We start from the raw sequence: 9,756 nt of genomic DNA, 5'->3' as shown, positions 1-9,756 counted from the left end.
ACTTACTGTTTTTGATCAGTGCATGGAATAAAGTACATAAATAATTATATCCCTTTCAAATGAAGTTTGGGTGTGTGTGTATATATATATGTATACAACGTCTCAGAATGTGACTACTCTATTCTCTACACTGCTCCAATTTGATCCTCTATCCTACATAATAAAACCTAGATGAACTGTCCCGTACTACCATACATCATTACATCGTGTACTAAGTTACACCCTAGATTAATCCTACGAGGAGGAATCACCCGGCCAGCGAAAGCTATATTTGTATATAGCGTAGCTGGCCGAGTGGTCTAGGGCGCTGTACTTAGTGCAGGCGGTGTTGCCATAGATGTCACAGCGGTTCGAGTCCCGCGGAGGGAACGACAAAAATTTGCATCGCAAATTTAACAGTTCTAACATCGTTGGGAATTTTTCAAACCCTTATATATAGATATATATATATATATATATATCTGAACTACTAGTTTTTTCTAAGCAGCTTAAAACATTATTGTTAACTTCGTGGGATGTAATACAAATGTATTATCGCGTGGTTAGGTACATACTGTCTGGAATTTATGTTTGGACAAAAGTTTTAGAAGTGATGGCTATTGAACTTCAGTGATTTTTAGCAAACTTGGTTTCCTGCAGTGTCCACCACAACTCCTCTTTATAATAAGTCATATTTAGGAATAAGTCGTATTCTGTTATTGTGTTAACAAAAAAAGTACTGATTGCTATATGGAGTTCGGTGTTTTAGAAAAGGTAGCAAACTGTGTCATAAGTTTTAGTCAACGCACCATAAAAATTGTGTCCAATATGAATCGTGTCCACATTGGTCCCCAAATACACAGGGTTCAACAGGCTACAAAGGGAGAGGGTATTTGTCCCATTAGGGACAAAGTCTATTTCTATTTATATCATTTAAAATCAGTAAAAATGTTTCAGGCAATTATTCAGCTTAATGTTATAAATAAAATAAAGATCTAGACTTCAAATCAAATGAAGACTTGAGGGACTTCTTTTTGGCCTTGAAAGATGATCAGTTATAAATTTGCTTCAAGGAAATTTAGGTTCTTGTTTACAAGCAATAAATGTTCTAAGCATCTTCTATTGAATATATCCTGGTCCTTTCATCAATATTTTATAATTGATAAGAATTTTAACCCAGGAAAATTCTAAGTGATAGAAAGCGTCTGTTTCTTTTTTTCTTGGGTACATCAGGAAATTATTTTCTTAAGCAGAGTTTGTGAATGTAGTTGCAAATTAATTTTTGGACAGGTTTAATAAAATGGTAAAAAAAAAGGTGAAATGAAGCAAAATTTGTAAATGTTTGTGGATTTGGATACTGTTCTAAAGATTATATCTAACCTGTTAACCCCCCTCCCCCCACCCACATTAGAGGAAGTCTCCTACAAAATTAATGAAAAATGTAGAATCTCCTACATTAAATTTTAAAAAGTTGTGGTAGTTTTTTTTTTGTTGAAATTACCATATCTTCTGTGAAAAATAAGAAATAATTAATTTTTTTACATCAAAAAAATACTTTTAGGTACTAATCTCCCACAGAAAACACTGTCAGTGTGGAAGGGAGAATCTCTCACATGCACCATCCAAAGTTTAACAGGTATGCATATCTCTGGAATCAGTATTAAAGATTAACATTCAGTTAAAACATTTAAGAAAAAAACAGTTATAAATTATGTGGGAAATTAAAATTTATGGTAACAGTTTTATTTTACATCATGTAATCTTTGAAACTGAGTGTATAGACGTAGCGTGCGGTGTTGGTGTCATTTTTGGTAACGTCGAAATCTGCAAAATTTGTCATATTTTTTGTATTGCAACGTACACCGTTCTATAATTGTTACATGTAAAAAGAAGTGTGCTTATTTAATTATTTACATAAAATAACACGACATGTTTTATTATTTAATTATCCGATTCGATATTAATTTTTCGTACGCTTTGGTCAATTGAAATGATCAGATTACATCCTGATATGGTAAATAGTTTGGCATCAACCATTTAAAAATGAATTGAAGGAAATTGAGAAAATTGTTAGGAATTATAAAAACAAATTTCATGATGCGCTAAAAAAAGTAAAACACCCTCACTAAAACAGAAAGCAAACAAACCTACAAGCAAAAAAGTCAGTAGCACACCCCTCCCCCCCCGAAATCATATTGTGAAAACGTATAAAGTGAATCTTTCCTATTTGGTTTTATATCTCTAATGTATATGTATGTTGATATTTCCGAATACATGTACTCGTTTCGGAATTTTATAAGGTATGTTGCTAAACATAAAACATTGCTAAATATTTCGAGAAAACTAAACCTTTGCAAATCTCCCTTCTTTAAGCTTATTGTATCTTATAGCTAAAATAAGAAGTAATTAGACGATCATGAAATTAGTTGATTTTACAATATTTCACTAGCGAATGTGCAAGCTCGTGTCTATACATTTCAAAATACTTTGATGCAGGTACGCTGATCCCGATTTCACCGGGATATCATTGCATATGAACAGACAGGAGTGCGCGCAATGGGGCGAGACTTTTTTTTCCTGTCTTCTTTTCAACATTTCTTTCATTATTTTATCAGATTCGCTAAAATCGTAACTTTTTTTATTCATTACGTCCACAGTCGTAATAATTTAATTTAATACATGTATCGTAACTTTTCAATACTTTTTATTGTTTTTTTTTTTTAAATTGACGTTAAACGAGTTTTTACGTCGCAAAACAGAACGTTTTGGAAACGTCAAAAATGCGCTTTGTGACATTTTTGTTAAACACGGCTTTACATATTTATACATAACCCATTTGTTAAGCCAAAGAAAAAAATTAAATGATAAAATCAAAGAGGAGGATAAATACATTTTTAAGTATATGAAGAAATCGAATCAACACCATTTGCCTTTTTGAGCAGTTCGTTCGAGTTTCGCATGGTGTACGCGTGAATAAATAAAATATACAAATTTTAGATGTTGTGACGTTTTGGTTAGACACAAACAAAATGCTACGGTTAGATACATGTTCAACCAAGTACCATTATTTTTAGAATATACTATATGCAGCATATATACATGTAAAGTTCAAAATTTCATAGTTATTAGTTCACTCAAAGCTAACGAAAAAAGCTTTTGATAAAGACTGGGTAGCACGCAACGTGTTGAAAACGTCGGAAAAAGACAACGTGACATCACAACATACGTGCGTATTCATCTACTATTAGACAATAAAACTCATTATTTTTTTTAGAATAAACATGATATTCTGAATATTTATACAGTCGTGACTAATCGTGAATAAACTTTGGTAAAATACTATTCGTTGTTATATTTTACAACAGTAAGTAAGAAAATGGCCAATGGCCAATATCGAAAAAATTAAGATTTGTGACATAATTGAAATGAGGACAAAAAGACTGATTGAACATTTTATATATATTTTCATTGGGGTTATGTAATAAATTGTCAATATAGTTGATAAAAGTCCCGATTAAAAAAAAGCTGTCCGCATAACTTTAAAAAAAAATGTCTAAAATTTTGTCTTCAAATCGGTTTCTTTCCATTTTTACAATGTCCACATCAAAGGGGAGATATTTGTGATATTGTAATACGCTTTGATCTTATCATTACGTCATGATTAATATGACATCGTCTGCAGCACAAACTGCTCTTTCCAAAAAAAGTTAGACTTAGATATATTGGTGAAATGGGAAGCAAGCATTTCTTAATGTTACCCGTCCACATATGAAAATGGACATTCTTGTAATCGAATAATGCTTTCCCTACACAATGAACGGGGTCTTTTAAAGATTTATGATTGTAATCCTAAAACAGCAACCATTTTCGAACATTTTAATATCATATTGCCTTTGATAACTCCACATTCTAATAGCAATATTTCGGTTTTCGTAACCAGCCCCGGTTCAATCGAAAGTGACACCAACAACGTACGCAACGTCATAGTACTGTTTTCACAAGAATCAAAAACCTCCAGTGTTTACAGCACTTTGATCTCCTAATGCCAGAAAATAACTTAATTGAATAAATGTCTGTGAAATTGTAAGATGTGCCTGTGTTATACCAGGCTTATAACGAAAAGAAAGCTAGGATTAGGAGCAACTGTAACTTAGGCATGCTCAATATCATAGCCAATTGCGGACATAAATTCACTTTTATATCAACTGGTACTATATGTATAAAGATGATATTTGCATATCTTAGTCGAAATTCTCGACTGATAAACGGATGAATAATGAATTTTCATAGGAAGGTTAAGTTTCACATGTAGGTGTGAATATTATGGGATGTCTAAGCTAGTAATTAATAAAATAAAATTACAAAAAGTTAAAAAAATATGTTTTTAAAAGAAATTTCAAATTTCCAAAAAGTCAAAATTAAGACTAATAGTCTTGAAATTTTAAAATTTTCAAAAAATTTAATGTTCTACCAAAATCAGAATTTCAAGTTTGAAATAAATTCTTGAAATATTCGTAGGTCCCTTATGCGGTTGAATTTCGACCTAAAATTTAAAAACTGAGAATGGACAACTTGTAGTTTATAGTTCAATTATGCACTATGTCGGACAATTTTGTGTACATTCATCTAGATATTTCATGTAAACCAATATCGATATTGAATATTACGCAAAATGGTGCACTGTTATGATGTATCATGAATTTGTGTGTGTGTTTTTTTTAAATGTTCTTCGTAATCAAAATTGTGAATCTAAAAAATAAACAAGGAGTTCAATATTAACCATTATAACCATAACCTTGTGTTGAGATACGTTTGAGTTCGATCCCCGTACTTTTCTTTTATTCCATATTTTCGCATTTATTGACTTTGTAAAAATTGAAAAAAAAACTATCGATAAAAATTGATTCAGTACATGAGTACTATGATTTAATACCAAAAGCAAATATGTACATTTATATACATTGTATCTTGCATGCCAACATCGACATTTCTATTTTTACTGTTCTCTGCCATAAGGGAAACATAGTTAGTGATATGTATTAACGAGAACTTCACCTAAAAATGCAAATACCCGTAGCATACCGTGTTAGCTTCATGACAATTCATACAACAGACAGTGAAGACCACATGCTCGCAATGGTATCAGACAGCAAGAAGTGAATTGTTCATATCAAACCTTTATATGTTGTCCAAATTCAGCAGACAAAGCATAATGTTTTATCTGGCTCCTTATTTTATGTTTCGCAGTATTGAGTTTTTCAAATCAATATCAAAATTGACACCATTTACGTTAAAAATTATCACTATATACAAGTGTAAACAGAATATGGTTTACATTGACTATCATGCAGGTATGTCCATTTGTTTTATAATAAGATTCCCCGGGCATATTTTAACGAAAGCCGTTTAAAGCAGAAAAACTCAATCTGTCATCCCACTTTATTATGCCGAGACGTCCGATCTCAATCAATTGCATGTAGGATTTTTTGGTTCATAATACAATAATGAACACAGGCACATATTGATTTTTCTGAGGAAAACATGGAAAATAGTTGTGTTATCATTTCAGATTCTGTACTTTTAAAAGTACGTTAGATTCCTGTCAATCGCATAGCCCTTTTGTTAGAAAAAAAATGCAATTAATAGGAAAATGCATTTTATAGAAACTAGCATTTCAAGGGAAGAAATCTCTAGTGAGATATGTTCTCTTACCATGTTCCTATAGTCAAAAGAAAGAGAAGATATAACTGTAAATACACATTTCTTAAGAAAACTTGGAGATTTCACTAACGATGTATTATTGTTTTGCCCATTTATAGAATCATTTTATTTAAATATTACAATATTTATGAAATTAAGAGGATTTTTTCTAAATTTTGGTCTTATCTTGTGGGAACAAGAATTTCTTATATTGATAATATGGGAGAATTTGTTTCTTTGCGATTAACAAATATATATATATATATATATATATATATTTAACAAGTGTGCGATTGATTGAGTGGAGTCCACTGTATCAAATAGTAAATACGACCTTTTAATCCCAAAAGAGCGTAATATAAGCCATCAAAATAAATTTATGTTTCAGTTTTACCAATCAGTATTTTGTTTTATTATGAATGGTTGAACAAACATGGACTACTCTATTATGAGCGAAACTAAAAGGTCTATTTGTAATCACAATTCTTGATACACCCTACAAAATATAAGGATACGTACGCCTCCTTTACTGCAGTGAAAATTTTTTAGAAATTTTGATATTTCGCCCTTGCTTTAGGAGCCGCCATGCAGATTAAAAACGAAAGTTTCAAGACGCACATTTTGAAGTTAATATTCACCTGGTGATCAAGGACTGGCTGGTAGCCTTGGCACACATTATTCTATCAATAAAAAAACTAAAACTTCTGACTTTTGTTGTTGTTCATCTCGTCGTTTGACAAAAAAAAAAAAAAAAAAACAAGTATCGAAGTATTTGTTAAATGGTGGGTGAGCGGCCTGATAGAGTTTACATGTAATTACTTTTTTAAAAAGTCGTACAGTTTTCAAAATTTGACCCTTTACCATTCTAGAGAGTTCATTTTCAAAATTTTGGGTGTTTGTGTATATGGTTTATGTTAATTCTACGGTGGTACATTTAGGACACATAGTATTTTAAATTTTTATATTGTACAATGATAAGGCATTTCAGAAATCATTTCACCAATTTATCATATTTTGAACGCCATCTTGGTTTTAAGTTTCAAAACATACAATATATAAATGTATGTGGCTCTTTCCCACTTCCAAATGGACAAAATAGGGACGGTGTCAGAGTGCAGCATAATGTGACCGCAACACAATGGAGGATAATATGGATATTTAATTGTCTTGGACACATGCAGAGAGTGGTGGATTGTCAAAGCATTTTTTGACCCCCTTTTAAAAAGGTAGAAACCACAAACCTCGAATTAATACACCAACCCTCCTTTAGTGGTTAGTAACATAATATCAAAATTTCAAAACAATTGGTCAATTTCAACTAACACAATCCAGAACAATATAATGCTTATCCTGTTTCAGGTTTAAGCTATTAATTGCAATGTCCATTGCCTTTTGAGTTATTAGCAAAAAACTGCAATTTTACCCCTATGTTCTATTTTTAGCTTCAGCGGCTTGTTTTTCGACTGATAAAAACTCCCCTCTATATTTTTGTTCACAATACCGGGAACTTAAATAACAGGGATAGGAATCTAATGAAATCTCAATATATCTTGAGTGACAAGAGTTTGAAGCATGTTTTTAATACTGTTAAAATCAATACTTTCAATTAAAAAAAAAAACAATCATAAAATTTCTTATATACATATGACCAACAATGGTGTATATTTTATGACAAAATTTATTTCATGGAAATCTGTTGAGTATTTTTAAAGCCTTTGGATTTTTTAATGGTGTATTTTTGTCGTAATAAGTCGAGTGCACGGCATAATAAGTCGAGTGCACGGCATTGGATTATTAATTTATGCACTTTTTGTTTTGGATTTTGCAATTTTTGTTGTTGTTTTTATGAATAATCGGAATGCTGATTTTGAAAAAAGCCTATATAAGAAATGTATGAAGAAAGAGTATTAAGTCGTATAGTTTTTAATAGTGAAACAATATTTATTACATTAATAACATTTATGATACAACTTCAAAATTTTTGTGTCCTATTTGCACGTGGTCTTTTACGTTGTTTGGGTTTTTATTGGCAAGTCTCTGGTATGTTGGCACTTCCAGTTTTCCACATTTGGATTGAACATCATTAGCATAATTCTTTTTGTCTAATAAAAGTTTTTGGTACAGAGTTTCCTTCTCTCCGGCAGTTTTCGAGAACCAGATTTGATGTGTAATATAACCAAATAGTTATAATTTCCTGTACCAAATATGGTTCTATTTACAGCTGGTCTCTTGTAGACGTGCCTTTATATGTGAGAAGAATGTATGATACGAAAGAAACGAACTCTCCAAATGAAGAAATAATGGTCCTATCAATATTGGATAGTCTCTGGTTTCTTTGCTTATAACTTTCTTGTTTTTATACACAATATTGGTGACATAAACGGAACCAAGGTTGAATGTTCTATCAATACCAATTATACGGTGACTGTCCATTTTAAGAAAATTCTGCGTGTCAGTTAACTGTCCGGAAGTGTAACAAATGACAGCCGGTGTTTTTTACTGTCCTGAGAATAAACTACGTCTTTGACGAAAGCGTCTTTATTCGCTAGATCGAGTATCTCTATAATTTCATCAGCTAAATTCGTGGCCGAGGATGTCTGCTACTTTTGGTTGTACTTGGTGTTTCTGATTTGATGATAATCGTGAGAAGATTGTGTCCATTCAGTTAGCTGTTAGCATTTAGTATAGGTGGTTCGAAGTCATCTTCAGGTTGTTCTATGTCAGAATCAGTCAAGGAATCATCATACATAGTTTGTGGTAAATGGAACTCGACAAAGTCGGCAGGGGTGGGAACTCGCCAGTATCTTGTTACTAGAAAAGATACTTTAATATCCTCAGACACATGTCAAATAGACACCTGTGATTACAATAAATAGTACTGCCTTTTTACCAATGTCTCAGTTTGTAATGGAAATTAAGACCTTATTTGAATCCTTGTGAATAAATAATATATTTCAGAAATTTCTTTACTTTGTTATGTTAAACAAGTTTATTCTGCATACAAAAAACAAATTATCCACCGAACTATTCATACTTTATAAGATTTAAACACCGGATTGAGTTGGTATGTGTATGTAGCAAAGGACTTTTGGAAGTATACTTCAGGTACAATGGACAACCTTATTAACAGAGATGAGAAGAATACGGAGACAGTAGGGTGGCTTCTCAGATATTTTAGTATATATTTTGTTTAAGAAATCAAATTTATTCTGCTTCTTTCAAGAAAAAAGTATCTACTAAAATAGCCTTACTTTACATGTGTACTAATTCTTGAACTAAACAAACGTAATGAACCAACAACACCTTTGAATCAAAGGGCAAAGAAAGTAGTCTATTTTGCTTGCTTAGATTGTAAAATTATGCATAACGAATCCAGAACTAAGATTCATATTTTCATTTGATGGAAAAAAAATAATAACATTACTTATGGAAATTAGAATGAAATAGAATAAGTAATAAAAATCAAAATTGCGTAAAGTTACTCATAAACATTTTAAATTGTATAAAATTAATCATATCAATCAATTTTTTTAAAACAAATTATGAATATGAATAATAAAAAAAAAGAAAAACAATGTTAGGATAATAGGAGATGGAGATAAATTGTAAAAATGTGTTCTAAAAATTCGAACAGGGAATAAAACATTTTTAAGTTTTAAACATTAACTAATCATAAAAAATGAATTACAGATCTCATTTCTCTAGATTTTTCATGACACTTAAACTAAATACTTGAATCTTACGCTTCCGAACGTAAATATTTTTGTTTCACCTTGTATGCGAAATGTGAAATCCATATTCTTAACTATATTAATATCAAATTAAATTGATTATCATTTCTTACTGTAAAAAATGAAAAAAAAATCTATTTTGTAATTTCAAACAAGCAGAAAACTTAAATGAAAATGACCAAAAGATACTGTGAATAATTGTAGTCTCGAAAAGCAGCTTTCGTAACCAAGGTCTCCTCATGGCACCTTTCAAAGTAGAACTAACGAACCTATGATGCGTGTATATCAAACTTTGTAAATGAATTGAGATATCGTTTCAAAACTTTGGCAATTAATATACATTTAC

Source organism: Perna viridis, chromosome 3 (assembly GCF_037379345.1).
Source record: "Perna viridis isolate PV_CMFRI_1.1 ecotype Kerala chromosome 3, ASM3737934v1, whole genome shotgun sequence".
NCBI classification, from domain to species: Eukaryota; Metazoa; Mollusca; class Bivalvia; order Mytilida; family Mytilidae; genus Perna; species Perna viridis.
Note: the sequence above shows the minus strand (reverse complement) of the source record.